Source organism: Passer domesticus, chromosome 1, assembly GCF_036417665.1.
Source record: "Passer domesticus isolate bPasDom1 chromosome 1, bPasDom1.hap1, whole genome shotgun sequence".
Lineage (NCBI taxonomy): Eukaryota > Metazoa > Chordata > Aves > Passeriformes > Passeridae > Passer > Passer domesticus.
The window spans coordinates 41,324,993-41,340,577 of record NC_087474.1 but is presented as its reverse complement, the minus strand read 5'-3'; positions in this window follow the sequence as shown (position 1 = coordinate 41,340,577).

Sequence of the window (15,585 nt, the reverse complement as noted above, 5' to 3'; positions counted from 1 at the left end):
AGAAAAAAAAAAGCTGTGCATTTTGTATATTTCAATTTTAGACAATTTTCTTTTTTTGCATATTTTGTATATAGAGAACAGTGTCATTCCACCTGGGCAGAACATACTTGGTTTATCTGTTAGTGCATGGCTAGAAACAGTACTGCACAGACAACTGGTTAATTACTATGATTTACTGGATAGCATAATTTAACACATTCTAACAAAATGTGCAGTCTGGATTCACTGGTGGCCATGATGCCATGCCTGGGGCTGTGCCTCAAAGAGGCAGTCCCTGACTGTACTATCTGATGCAGCCTTTTAGCCTTTTATGTTTTTCAAAAACAAATGTTTTAATAATATCTCTGCCTGGATTTTGGAACTGAATGAGGATTGTTCTAAAAAGCTGAAAGAGCTTGAACAAAGTTTGGGTACATCCAGTTCAGGGATTTGTTATTCAGCAAAATTCCTTCCAGCCACTACCTTCAAAGTAACACTCACTGAAGATAACAACATGATAAATCCCCTTCCAGTCCTATGCTGAGGGCTCTGGATTATGAATGGGAATTGCTGTAGGAGGGCTGAAGAAGTTAATGATTCCAGTTTTCTTTCACCTCTTGTGCCTGAATTCAGCTGTTGGACAACAGCATGAGGCTTTAAGGCAAACCAAAATCAGAGAGAAGGAACACCATCAGCCATTCCAAATGACATCAGATATGTACATGGTGGGTTTTATCATGCTTTGTGAACTATTTAATGTGTTTTTACAACTTCATGAGGTTATCTATATTGATTGTAAATGCCACACCTCTATACAATCCATTTTACTCTAATTTTAAGTAACTTGAAGCATAACTTGGGAACTGGTCTTTTATGGAGCTCTTGATTATGAAAAGATGAGTTTTGTAGGTTTTGTAGCTGATTCTTCACAGTGTCACAAACTGATTTCTCTAGGGAAATACATTCACTTATATAGTTAGGCAAGGGCTGTAGCACTGGCAGACTGCTGGCAAAGTGATTGTAGATTTGACAGCTGTCCAACAGTTTTAAATCCAAAGACACTGAGATCTGTTTTCCTTTCTTGCAATGTACATGTTGTATTGTAAGACACATTTCCAAGCCTGCATATAATTTCTTTGTTTAACTGCTATCCCCTAGTATGAATTGTACACCTGTTTATTTCACTGTTCTCACCATTGCTTGGAAAATGATAAAACTATAAAACTACAAAACTACAGATATCCTACTGCTATTGATTGCTGTTTCTAAGGGCCTAAACTTGTTATTACTGATTTAAGTCTAGTTATACATAGTACATCTACATACTCAGATTCATATCTTCACCTTCATTTTAAGGTGACCCCAATTTCATGCATACAGGTGTTTACACATCAATTACTTTAAAACAGAAATAAAAATTGCAGGCCTTGAATGAATCACTGTTAATTTTTGATCAAAATATATTTGTGATCACTGGGCTTCATGAAATTATGGCCATTGCCCCCTTAGAAACCAACAACACCAAGAAAAGAATATTGAACTAATGAAAATAGCACCATTTGAAATATTCAGTGAAACATTTTAGCAATCACTGAAGTAAGACTAGCTATTAAAGAAAATGGGATGAGTCAAAAGAGAAAGCCTTTTGCTGTGATCTCTTCTACAGCATACTGACAAGAAAAGTACTGACAGAACTAGGAGGTGAGCATATGCTATTGTTAACTGACTGCATGTGCTGATCTAGTTCAGCATGTACTTTTGGTATCCAGCTAGTTCCTTGAATGCAAAGTCAGGTACAGTTTTTCAACATCTGTGTTCACGTGGGTCCCAGTGCTGTCATCAAATGTTCAGAGCACAGGGTAATAAAGATTTATGATATCTTCTGGCAGTTCGAGGGAACACAAGGCACTCAAAATGAATCTGAAAAAATGTTTAACCCGACTTGTCTGCTATAGTCATACATTCAAAAACACCAGATAGAAAATATTTCTAATGTTAAAGATATTTTATAAAAATTCCAATTTAATAGAGACTAGTATATTATCTTTCTTAGTATCAAGTGTTTCACTTAAAATCTAATACTATGGGTCTGTACAGAAAAATCTTGATTTTATCAAGGTCTTTGAATTTCTCTTTTATTTCTGTAGTCTATAATTCTATAATCTGATTTGAAGCACACTCAGATATAGCAAACCTAATTTTAGGAGGAATTTATTTTAGTGAAAATCATCTCCAATGATTTTCACTAAAATAAATTAGAAATGCAATGTAGTAGAAAACAGAAATTCTATTTCTGTTCTCAGTTCCTTCTGAAGCAGATGTTAAGTGTTTGCCAAGAGGGAATGGCAGAAGAGTGTAGTATTTGCCCTGTTTTAAGTTGCAGAAGGGAATGCTCCCTTGTGCTGGTACTGCAGTGAAATAATCTAAGCAAAACATTAAATTAAAGAATTCTCCATTCATAATGTCAAATGTCAAGTACAAGTCAAAAAAAAGATTAACAATTAATGTTGCCCTTAAAAATCTTTTGCCTGGGGCATCTGAAGTCATGTACTAAAAACAGAGAATGGAATGCAAGTTCCATTTGGGGCTTCTTCCTTTTTCAGGAAAAATAATGTTTTACTTTGGCATTATGTTACATAACCAGGAGTCTGTGTTCACTTCAGATTTAATGAGGGTGTCAGGTGTCTGGGTACAGACAATCTCAGCCACTCCAGCCTAGGTGTGAGTGGGTGTATTTAAAGTTATATGTGAGTCACTGCATGTAAGGCCCTAGAACTCATGGGAACTCATATAGAGCTTTACATATTACTGCAGTACTGGGGTGCATGGAGGCTCTGCACAGTCGGCAGGTGAAGGCTTCTCTCCTCTGTGTAGGGCCATGCATTGCAGGTGCACCGGCCATACTGAGCTGTGTGGCAAGAACACTCTGCCCTGGAGGCTCACAAGGCAGGCAGGCCCCGGGGCAGGCACACACTGCGTGTGGAGCAGCAGTGCAGGCAGAGATGGACCTTTCTTAAAGACAGCCACAGCTTCTTCTCAGGTGCCTGGTGGCTCTGAGAGAAGCTGCAGTGCTGCACTCACAGCACCAGTTCCCTGCACTACCACAGGGAACGACCTGGCCAGTGTGGAGGTGTGGGAGGATTCATCCATTACTTTATGAAATCCACACCTGCAGCAGCATGATTCTTTCTCACTTAACTCTCAGAGAACCTGACTGCTCTTCCAGACACTCTGGAAATGTGGGGAAATACTGAGTGAGTGTCAGCACCCATTTATGTTGTCACCCTGAAGCTGACATCTTGCTAACAAAAGAGTAAGAAGCAGGGCTGGTTCTGTCCCCCAGCTGAACCAGCTTGTCTGAACTAAAATTCCACCTCCAGACTGAGTGAGGTGGTTTCAGGTGTCCACAAGCAGTCACCATGCCAGTGTAAGTGCACAAGTAACACGTGCAATCCCTCAGGCACCCCCTCATGCACTTAAAAAGGACTGGTGGTAAGGGTTGAAAAGCTGCCCTCAGTGGTATTTAACAATATGTTCAGAGAGATAGTTTTCCACATGTCAGATAGGCAGGACCTGCAGAATTGAGGGTCTCTGTATGTCTGGAAATGTGGATCTGTGCAACAACTGGTAGGACAGGCTGTTCTGGGCGAGTTCCAGCTTAATATGTTTGTGTACTTGGAAATGGACGAGAATTTGTGCAGCTGCAGACCTTACCAATTCAGGGAAGTTGGAAACTCACATTAACCTAGATTTGAAGCATCTAAAACATTCTGAGCATTTAAGGCTCTCAGAAGCAGGGTGATTGGTAGATGGCAGAATTAGGATGGGTACTGGCAATATTAGATGGTGTCAGTAACAGTATCCTGCAGTGAAGGTCACGGTCCACTTGGCAGCACTGACCTAGCGTGCTGGAATACTGTAGATATCAGCATCACCTCTCCAGAAGAAAGACATCTTGTGAATATACTTGGATTTTGCATATCCTTTGCTTAGGCAGCTCTTAATAAGCAATACTGAGTTACCAGAGACGTTGGATTTTTTCCCTTGATCCTTAGCAAAGTAATCAAATATACATCCCTCTCTGACTTGTTAAAGGAGGACCTTAAATTCAAAGGTGAAAGATGTTTTGCTTTCAATGCACAGTACTTGTGCCCATTTAGTTAAATGGTCTTTCAGGAGACCTCAATGTACTCATGGGACTTTGTTGTATAACCAAAGTAATGTTGTATGATAAATATGAAGAAAAACTATATGCTTAAGTTTCCCAAAAATGTTAACACTGATTTAAAAAATACAGAGCTCTTACAGTAAGATGTAAGATTATATGCAAATATCATTTGCACAATATCATTTAAATTATTTTTATAGACATTTTGCAGCTTACCTTATATATTACTATCTTTCTTGATTATGTTATGTAGGTCTGCAATTGTTGTTTTCTTACTTTTTTATTTGTTTGTCATGGGATGATTACATTTAATTATTATGCATAATATTATGCACTGTGACATCATTCATGTTCTGAGGGATACAGTGGGTAATAAAGGTACTTCACCAGTTTGGGGGGTTTTAATTTCAAAAGCCATAAACATTGATTTGTTATGTTAAATGTCCATGTTTGGTATAGGACAAATTTAACATCATTTGAACATATTTGAATAAGGAAGAAAATTGAAAAAAAAATTATAGTTCCTTAAACGACCAAAAGAAACAATACCTTAGCCTTTAACTGACCTTTACTAAAGCTTCTTCCATACTAGATACCAAAATCAAATAAAAATTGAATCCAGGTAATGTATCCAGTACTGTACTCTGTTCTGTGTGGAGTCTGTTCTTACATAACTCACACATGCATGATTTTTTAATGTGATTTATTTGTCTTGACTCCACTAAGTTCAGCCCATGTACTGAAGAGTTAATGTTTATATTTTCAGGGCTACACATCAGTGCTCTGACACATCTAGGTGAGGAATTGCTTCCCAGATAGTTTCCTCCACATTGCTGTTACCTGAAGGAGTGTCAGCCGAAGCTCCCGGGGTGACCTTTCAGCTGCCACTCACAGAGGTTATTTGCATGATCTAGTGCCACTTGACACACCCTTGGGTATCAAAGATATCTGCAGAGGGCTGGCAGACACCACAGGACTGAAGGCAGACCTGCACCGTTCTGAAGCACCAGTGGGAGTACAGCACACACACCACACAGCAGTGAAAATGGTACTAGACAGATATGTTTAAGCAGCTTATTTAAGTTTTTGCTTCTCTAGCCAGGTAGGCATTTTACCTGTCTTCTCAAGAGGCTTCTGCATCAGCCTCAAAAGCCATCAGTCCTCCATACAAGAAGTTACCCATCAAGGACATGACTGCATACATTTTTCTCATTTTGATTAGGAATCATAAGCATTATTTTTTTCTTTTGCACAGGCTGCAGTAACACCTTTATACATACATCTTTATATTATTTTTCCAGCAGAACAAACCATAATGAAACTTCGGGTGTGCCCACAAAGAAAATACACAGTATTAAATAAACACTCACATCAGTGTGATTACTTAGCCACACACTGGTAAGCACATGGAACGTTTTGAAAAGAGTAAACTTTAAAAGTTTCTCCATTCTTCTCAGAATTGCTCTACATGACCAAACACCCTACACAAAATCAAGATATGCCTGTAGCACAGGGAGGTAAATGTGTGCTATGTTTAATCCAATTAACATAGTTACAATTAGCAGTGTAGATGCAGCAGCATAGGCCAGACATTATATACGTTTATACTTTATATAAATCAGAATACAAGCCATACAAAAATCTAGCAACATACTCTGAACTTTCTTGTTTTCTCAGGCTTCCAGGAATCAGTGACCAAAGGATTGAGAGGTGATTTGTCTCTGGCCACTAACTTCAATGCCAATCAAGAGACACCTCCCATTGCCTACTTTCTTATCTACTATTGCCTACTTCCTTATCTGTCACCTCAGTCTTCAGCAGCACCACATTCAGTTATTTCTGTCACATGAAAAAGTGCTTCCTGATTTTTTTTCATCTATACTATGATTCACAGGATCCTCCTAATTCTTGTATTGTGAGTTTTATGAATGCTTGCTTCTTGTTTTCCTTTCCACATTGTCCATTGCTTTAAAGATTTTTCTGGTACTGCTTTCCATCATCACTCTTCTAGGCCAAGAATTCTAAACTGTTTAACTTCACCACACATCAGAGAATAACATGGTAGTTATTCTTTAACTCTGAAAGTCTCTGCCACCCTTCCTTCAACTTCCTCTTGTCCTAGGCTACTATACCTTTTCCAGAGTGGCATAAGCAAAACTCCATCAGGAGTAAAAATACTTCAGTCCCAATTAAAATGCTTGACTTATTCCTTCTGTATACTTACTTTCCCTATCCCATTACTAAAATAGAAGAATTCATGTAAGGTATTCCAGGAAACAACTTGCAGCCACAGCACTAAAAAATGAAATTTAATCTCTCTCTCCCTGTTTATTTCTAAATATTAGTATTCTCATAAGTTAGTATTCTCATAAGTTACACAGTGATTGGCCTTTACTTGGCATAATTGTGCCATTTTGGAACTGACTGTAAAGAAATGCAATAGTAAGCTGTTCAGTGTTACAGAGGATATATTATACCTAAACCCACATATCTGTAATCAAATACAAAAGTTCTGCTGAAACCAAGGTGCCAGGCAAACCAACTACATTTAAAAACAAAACAAAACAAAAAAACAAAAAAACATAACAAAAAAATCAGTAACAATCCATTTGTTGCCCAAAGCACAGAAAAAAAAGCAAGATTAAACCAAGTATCTCATGTAGAAGAGAAAAGCGTATCCAAGCAACAACACTAAGACTCAAAAGAAATAGGTCATGTGAAGAGAAGCACTAAATTTAGTAATCAAATGTATATTCAGCAGAACAGATAAAGAAGCTTTAGTGAAATAACCTAAAGAAAAACAAAAGAAATTAAGAGATTTCTGAAGCTGGGAGACACATGAGACAAAAGATGTGCACTTGGTTGCAACTGTGCTACTGAAAAGAAATTCCATGATAGTTAGCCGAGTTAAATTTGTATGAAACATGAAATAACTCAGAGCAGATTTTGGTGCAGTATTTTATTTTTGGTCAGTTTTCCCCCAGAAGCTTGATAAGAGCTCTAGTTCTTTGGGTCTCTGCATGAGCAGACTGAAGTCATGATATGTTAAGCTGGTAAAAGTTTTACTGACATCACAGGGTCTTTTAAGCAGCCACTATTTGCTTTTCATTGTAATTGGGTTGGTGACAGAGCTCTCCTCCATTACACAGAATCACACACATGACTTAATGAAAAGGTGTGACCACAGCTGCTGTTGGCATCCCATCTGAGCCCAGTCAGTTCAGCTGAACTTGCTCACCAAGGAGCTTACCTGGAGGTGTGACAGCTATAGCTGTCTTGAGCCACAGATGTGGTAACACTGAAAGAATCACTCTGTTCCACAACTTGTAACCAAAAAAAAATTGTACTCTCTTCCTTCGTGAAGGATTTCTGCTACATTTTATATACTGTCCTGTTAAATCCTTGAACTCATGGATGACAGTTTTTGTAATAGGGCAGTTTCTGCCACATCAGATGCATCGGCTTTGCCACTCAAAAGAGCTTTTCTTCCACTCTTAAATTGCACATTTTCCTACCTTTGGAGAAAGTCTGAACTCCATGGGAACTCCCTGCCCAACACAAAGGTAGATGATGCAGCTGTGATAGTAGCTGCAGAACAGCTAAATTAGGACCTCAGGAAGAACACAGCATCCAGGAAAGGAAAGGGCTGACTCATGAGCACAGAGCCACTTGTCCTTTCCTCCTACTTAGCTCAAGACTCAGCAGAAGCTGTGCTCTGGCGGTGCTTGCTTCCCACAGCAATAGTTCAGCACCATTCTGCTGCTGTGGGAAGCAGCAGTTTCAAAGCCAGCCCTGTCCTGAGGTCCTGTAGGAAATACCAGTGGGAGAAAGAGTACACTTCTCTCAGAAATGACAGCATATTTTCATTCAGAAGGTTAAAAAACCAACAAGCAAATGCAGCATACATGCTGCTATATACTGCAGCAATTTGAACATTATGATTGCAGAAATGCATATTTCATTATTAATATAAATTCATCCTGTAGATGTGCTGTCTCTGGGAGTAGCCATTGACTTTGCTCTGTGGCACTGCTGAACATAGTGGGCAGAAAAGGATTATCTAATGATGCTAAATTTGCCTTTATTTATCAGTAAATGACATAGCAAAAATTACTGGCGGAAACCCAAACATGACAAGTGTGGGGTGGGAACTAAGATATGTGGTATAAAGGGTAGCACTGTGGTTTGAATGTGAATGCAAAGGTTGAGTATATTTAGGAAGGACAGTGCATATTTGTCTGTCATCAGCACCCAGTACACAAACAGAAAAAAAAGCCATGGAGAGCAAGAGAAGCAGCAGTTACATGCCTCCAAGAGAAAGCTGAAAGAACACGCTGTAAGCAGATCTTATGCTCTGTGTAGTTTGATTCTCTCTCTTCCCAAGGAAATAGGACTTTGTGAACACTTTTTTGCAAATTAAAACAGTGAACCATAAAAATAACTGGGTTTTCTGTTACCGTGTTCCCTATTTTTTTTAACTCATAAGGCTGAATCTGGCCAGCAACAGAGGCTACAAAGTAGAGGGGGAAAAGTATTTTAAACTGAACTTAAGCAGTTACTCATCTTGACATTGCTTTACAAAAGTGATCTTTATGTTGAAAAGGCCAAACTCCAAGGAGAAAAGTCTTTTCCACTCTACTACTACTTACTATTGCCATTTTCTACAAGCTAGAATGAGTACAAATAACAACTATTTCTTTTTTTGCCTTATTGAACCCTAATACTTTATTATCAAAAGAGAACAATAAGAAGGGACATTTTCTCTCAAAAGAAGAAACAACAACTTAAACAAAACAAGTTGATTGACTTTAAATATTGCTTTCAGTGCTCTCTTCACACAAACAAAGCAGATTTTACTAGTAAAGGCAAATTATTCTTTACTCATGTTGTGTAGATAAATAACTGGGACCTAACAGGGATGAAAAACTCTGAGGTATTTTGATTAATCTGGTTGAAAACATTTATTGTATTTCAAGTAGAGAGGTATCAAAATAATATTGTTAACAAAAAAGCCTGCAATAAGAACTTATTTCACAAGAGAAATGACTGGAAATTCTCAGGTTCAGAGTTTACCAGATACCAAGTACAATACCCATAGGAGGCTTCCTGTATTTACTCATGGCAGATGCTTGGAGATTGTTGACCAGTTTAGTATTACAACATATGCTTTAGGGATCAAAATAAAATAAAACAAAAGAAAACAAAAAAAAAAAAAAAAAAGATGTGGTTTTATGTACAAAGAAAACTCCAAAACATTGCACAAGTTTTTATTTACAACCAAGAAGCTGAAGATGAGATCAAGATTACACCAGAGAAGTTGCACTGTGTTTCATAGGTAAATTAATTTAATTAGGAGCAGGATTGTGAGGAGGATCTTTTGGTTTGAAATCTTCCACTAGCATCAAATGGAGAGGCATGGGCTCCAGGCCATTAGACAGGACAGGATCCACTTCTTACCAAAGCCTGTAGTAATAAGAAAAGGGGCTACATTTTCAAACTTTAAAACAGAAGATTTATAGTTGGTTTAAGCATGAACTTTCTTATGATGACAGTAGTGAGATACTGGAACAGGTTGCCCAGAGAAACTGAGGATGCCTCATCTCTAGGGGTGCTCAAGTTCAGGTTGACAGGAGTTTGGGTAACCTGATCTAGTGGAAGGTGTCCCTGCTCACTGCAGTGGGATTGGACCAGACAACCTTTAAAGCTCCCTTCCAATCAAACCCTTCTGTGATTCCATGACATTAAAAACAATCAAAACAGAAGGCTGAAGGGTCCTCAGAAAGTCATATTAACAGCCTCACTATACTTCTAAATTTCTGATTATGAAGGACAAGCAGACAGCCTGTTCTTAAAATTACAATGACAGACTATGATCATACCACTGGCAACTTTTTTCCAGTATTCTACCCTTCAAAAACATTTTTCCTAATGTTTAACCTAAAATATCCTGGTTACAATTTCTGCTCCTGGTGAGCATAGGAAATAAGTTACTCCCATCTCATCAGTAACTTCTCATAGACTTGCTGACTGTTGTCATTCTCCTACTCTTACTCTTCCTTAATTAACCAATCTGAAATAATTTGCTGTTATCTCGAGGTCCCTTGACATTCTGGTTTCTCTTCAGGTGGTCCACATAATTTTTCACGTGCAGCATTCAAAACTAGCTTTACAAATGTTAAGCAAAGCAGAATGCCTTGCCAAGTCTTGCAAACTCTAATCCTCATAATACATCCTAGCAGAACACATCTTTTTTTCTTTTTTTCTTTTTTTTTCTTTTTTTTCTTTTTTTTTTTCTTTTTCTTTTTTTTGTGTGGTTGACTCACACCCAGTCTGTGACTACTCAAAGCCTGAGTTACTATTGTACAGAATTTCTACCTAATCAGTTTGCCCTACCAGCTGATTATTCCTGCCTAGGGCTGCATCTGTTTTGGCTGAATAGCTTTCCATTTTTTCCATATTTCTAACTGAAGATAATTTTTTATTTTGTCCCTGCCCTCCAGCACACCTATTCCCTCCCAGCCTGATACATATGTGAATTCAATAAGCATTTTCCCTTTTATAAGAATGCATCCATGTCACCAGATTCTGAATCTGTGCAATCCAACTTGATACACATTTCCATTTTGATAGAAAATCACTCTGTAACTCTGGTTTTCCAACAAGTGTTGCACACACCTAGCTGCAGACCAACATGGAACACACATCATCAACCAACACAGAACACACATTCCATATGGGCAGCACATAAAAAGTTCTCTAAAAATCAAGACATATTGGATCTAGAGCTCTTCTCTATCCATAATGTAAGTCATGTAGTTGTAAGGGCAATTTGATTTTTGAGATGTGAGTTTTTGTTGCCAATTACTCATAACTATATTTTTTTCAGGAATGTACAAATACATTTTTCACTATTTTTCTAGAAAAATTAATTTGCTTAATGTCATAACTTTTTTCTCCTTCCTCTCTCCATCAGGCTTGTCACTTTACAGCCTCCCTCTAGCCTACCTAGTATCCATAACTTCTGAAATATGTTGATTACTGACACTGGGATTCTGTTAGCAAGAGCTTTAAATACTCTAGGACATAGTTAAAGAGAGAATTCAGGTCAATTTGAAATACATGGCTTAAACATTCTACCCTTTTCTTAACTGAAAATGCACCTCACTAATGCATTACTTTCATTATTTTACTACCTTAGATAGTGAAATCTAGAAGGTACTGCATTCCTGACACCTTTTAGTCTTCTCACTTCACAGTTAGAGTACACTTTCTATTTCACACAATTAATGAGCTTCTGGAGTGATGTGGGGGTTTTATTTTGCTCGCTAGTTGCATTTCATCTCATGCTTGTCCTTCTGATTTTGTTCTCACATGCTTCTGATGTACTTTTATTCTCAGCCCTAACAACCAACATAAAAGCTAACTTACTTTCTCCTCTGCTGTAGGTTTGTCTCTCCAGTTTGAGTGATTTAGCCAAGCTGGTTTCTTAACTCCAAGCTCATTGAAAACTGCCTTCCAACTCCCGTGGGGTCTCCTTGTGGGGAGACTCCTTGTTCTGGTCCTGCAGATCACTAATCTCTCATCATTCTACCATGTCATGTACAGTCTCAACTAATGCTTACCCTGACCTTTTCAGCTACTTGCTTCTTTCTGGCTGTAATCAAAACTAGAATAGCCTTACTGCTCTGTGCAGACTTCTCCAGAAAATCTGGAAGGCTCAGTTGTCTCCAGTTCATGTAGGTATTGACAGGTGAGGGAGAGAAAACAAGAAGGTTGTGACACAGGGACACTGCTTAAATTACACGCCCTGTCTCATGCAGCAAATGTCTCATCGTCATGGGTTCTTCACAGGGACCATGTATGACCCAGACAGACACAGTCACCCTCTCACCCACCTGAAAACATGAGACCTTGTCTCTCCCCAGCTACTCCTGTGTCTAGGAGGGAATTTTAGATTAGTCAGGTGTGAGTCATGAACTCTGGAATAGCCAAGCATGACAAGATGGAAGTTCTGCCGAGCAACGCAGCCTGTCACAGCCTCAGGTGCTGAATATACTGATATAGTAATAAATAGGCCCCCCTCTTTGCAATTCACTCACTCCTTGAACACTTAAACTTCTCCTGGCCTTCTCGCAGCTGACTCTTGCACACAGTTACTCAACTTTCTACTGCAACTGCCATGGGCACGTTTTCAAAATGTTGCCTATAGGGCGGATAGAGGCTATGAATGCAAACCCACTCTGAGATGGTGTGAACAGCAGCTCAGTCAGGACTGCTCTGTCCTTTACTCCTATCACATGATCATGGTGAAGTAACCAGCAAAACTTTTCTTAGAATTCCTTCAACTATACCTCTTTTGTTCAAGTGCCAAAATTCACAGAGACTCTGGTTTGCCCCAAATATTCAGTCCAGGACTGGCCCCTTACAGTCATGGCCACTGTGTATCGATTTCCCAGTTCACAGGCAGCCTGCTCCCACAGTGGGATCAGACATGAGTCCTGGAAGGGGCACAAGAAAGCTTGCCCTCCTGTACAGCAAGGATGTGAAAGGACAAGAGGCTGAGACAGACTGCTTTCCCATGCAGGGCAGGCCTTGGCAACAAGGAACACAGTGAAGCACTAGCCTTGCTTCAAGGAGGGCCTCCCATGTCACCAACATCCCTCAAAGCTTCCAGGAGTTTGGGAATCTGTAAAAATAGCCTCCTTATGCTTGCCACAGGCAGACATGTTGGTTGGAAGATGTTGGCAAAGTGAATGTGAAGAAGGATCTCCAAGTATTTGAACAATTCTTGGTCCACCTATACTCATTTAGAACTCTGTTTACGCCCACATATGTCTAGGAAACAGGAAAACATGGAGCAGACACAGCAGGAACACAACAAGCATGTTGCCATTGGTCTTAAACTGCCACTCCTGTCTGGAGGGGAGCACGGAGACAGAGTTCACAAAGCAGTACGACAGATCAGAAGCTGAACGAGCTGCCCAGGGCTGCCATGGCCCTGTAGACAACCGGGGTCTGAGAGGGCCCATCAGTATGGGCCTCCAGACTCCCCTGAAAACTGACACAGTCAGGACTTTTTTGTTCCTTCAATGACTTAGCCAAGGCTGAAACATCCTGCTGCCATAGGACTGAGGTCCAGAACCAGGCAGAAGCTCAGTTAATGCCAGGATTCCTCCCACACCTCAGTAACACAAAGAGCCCTCCCCAGACAAACCCAGCCAACAGGACTCTGGGCAGAGTTCCTAATTTACATCTTCCAGTGCTATTTGGGCTTCTGATTAGGCTTAGCCACAGCTAACTCCAATTCCTGCACCTCCAGTTCCTGAGGCAGCTCACAAACAGCCTTTTGTCCTGAAGGAACACAGCAGAGGAAGTCAGACCTCCAGTGACAGCAATATATGGACATGAGATCCCAGAGATCCCAGGGCCATTCTCCTAGGGCTCCAAAGTCCTCCTGCCATCACAAACAGGTTCATTTGCAGAAACCAATCAGAAAACTTTTATTTTGCTTTCTCCCTACTATTCTGAGGACCTATAAAATGTCAAAATAAGAGCAGGCATAATAAATGACCTTGCTTTCATATAAACATGTTCAAACAGTTTTCATCTGTAATACTTGGCTAAGTCAACCCCCTTTGCAGTTTGTTGCTCAGACTGATTTTTGCAAGCTGCAAAATGCAACTGCTAAAGTTTGGAGAAGTAGCTTACTCATGGATAACAAACCACTTATTACATAGAATGGTAGGGAACTAATTCAATAATGAGGGCCAGATACAAGCCCCACCAAACATCAATGCAGAAAAGTGAGAGATTAAACAGTAGCAGGGACCATTGCCTCTGAGATATTTTCAGTGTCCAGAAATTTTTTTGAAAAACAAAATATGGAAAAATTCATCTGAACTATTTGCTTCTCATTATAATACAGCTGTCCTTATTCATTGACACTCCACTGCAACATTAGCCAACTGATGCACAACTGTCTTTTTCTACCAGCATTATCAGTCATTTCTTCATGCACAGACATACAGCTGATTTATCCACATAATCAGATCTGCTCTGAAGAAACTGAGTCATTCCTCAGTAAGAAAAAGGACTGCTAAATGGGAATAGGCTGCTTGTAAAAGTATACTCTTAAACAAGTGTAACCGATTACTGTTCGGGTGAGCACCACTGAATTAAAAGCACAGAGATAATTGTGTCTGAACACTTGCACATTCCATAAGTAGGATGTAAATCTCATTTATGAGGTTTTAAACTTACTATTCCATTGAAATTAGAAAGAAATAAAATCATAGCATTCAGAACTATTGTTTCAGGCTGTTTTCAAATTCTAGGGAACATCTTTGCCAACCTTTGCCAGCGATCATATAGTTCTATACAGACTGATAGTCACTTTTTTCATAAATTAAAATTTTCAGAGTAATAATAAAAATAAATACAGTCTCCTGAGAAAAATATCAGATTGCCAAACCATTGTGACACAGCCAAACAAACTTTAGCTGAGATTGTGTAATCTCAACAATCACTGTTGTTAAATTGCAGAATGGTTTTAGCTGAGAATTATTTCAGCTATTACCAAATTCACCTTACACTTTTTGTCAAAGGATTTCAGAAACCAAGATAAATAGTAATCATAATTCCATTTGTTTTCTAAAAATAGCTTTAGAGGTCAGTGACAAAATTCAGAAGAAATGCAAGACTTAAAATCTTCTTGCCACTCCTTCCACTTGCTGCACTTTGCTGCCTTGTTTCAATTAAGGTTTGTTGATTTCCCAATACAAATGCAGTTCTTATGAGCTAAGCAATAACACAACCAATATTATGAGGCCAAATGCTGTCTAAAACAAGCACACCCCAGCATTCTCCTCCCCATAGGCTCGGCTGCACTTAAGTCTATCAAAACACTTGAAAATGACAATCGCAATAGGTATTCTACTTGGAATCGTCTTAGGGACAGTTAATACTTAAGCTGCATCCAGAACTCCTAATTTGCTTCTTACACTTCAAAACTAACATTACAACCTGGAACACCTAGTGCAGACTAGCCCTGCTGCCCTCTTTGCAGGCCTTGCTGAGTGAGTTGGCCAAAGGAATGTTCGTGGGGGAGCTGAGGCTTTCGTTTGGGTTCTGCTCCCTCTCCTGCTTTACTTGACAGCTGTATGCTGGCACGGGGGCTTTGCCACCTCTCCAATGCCACTGCCCAGTGTCGTGTCCTCCCTGTGCGCCACTCGGTGGGAAAACAGCGGGGTAGACATGCACAGTATGCCCAGTGTTTACAGTGTGTACGCAGTTATGTCTGCACAGTGCAGGCTACACACACATGCACCGTGGGCCCACACTCACGGGGCAGGTTCGCCCCTCTGCGCGCCCGGGAAGCCGCGGCCCTTCTGCACCGGCGTCATCCCGGGATCAGGAGCCACCCAACGGGAGCCTTGCTC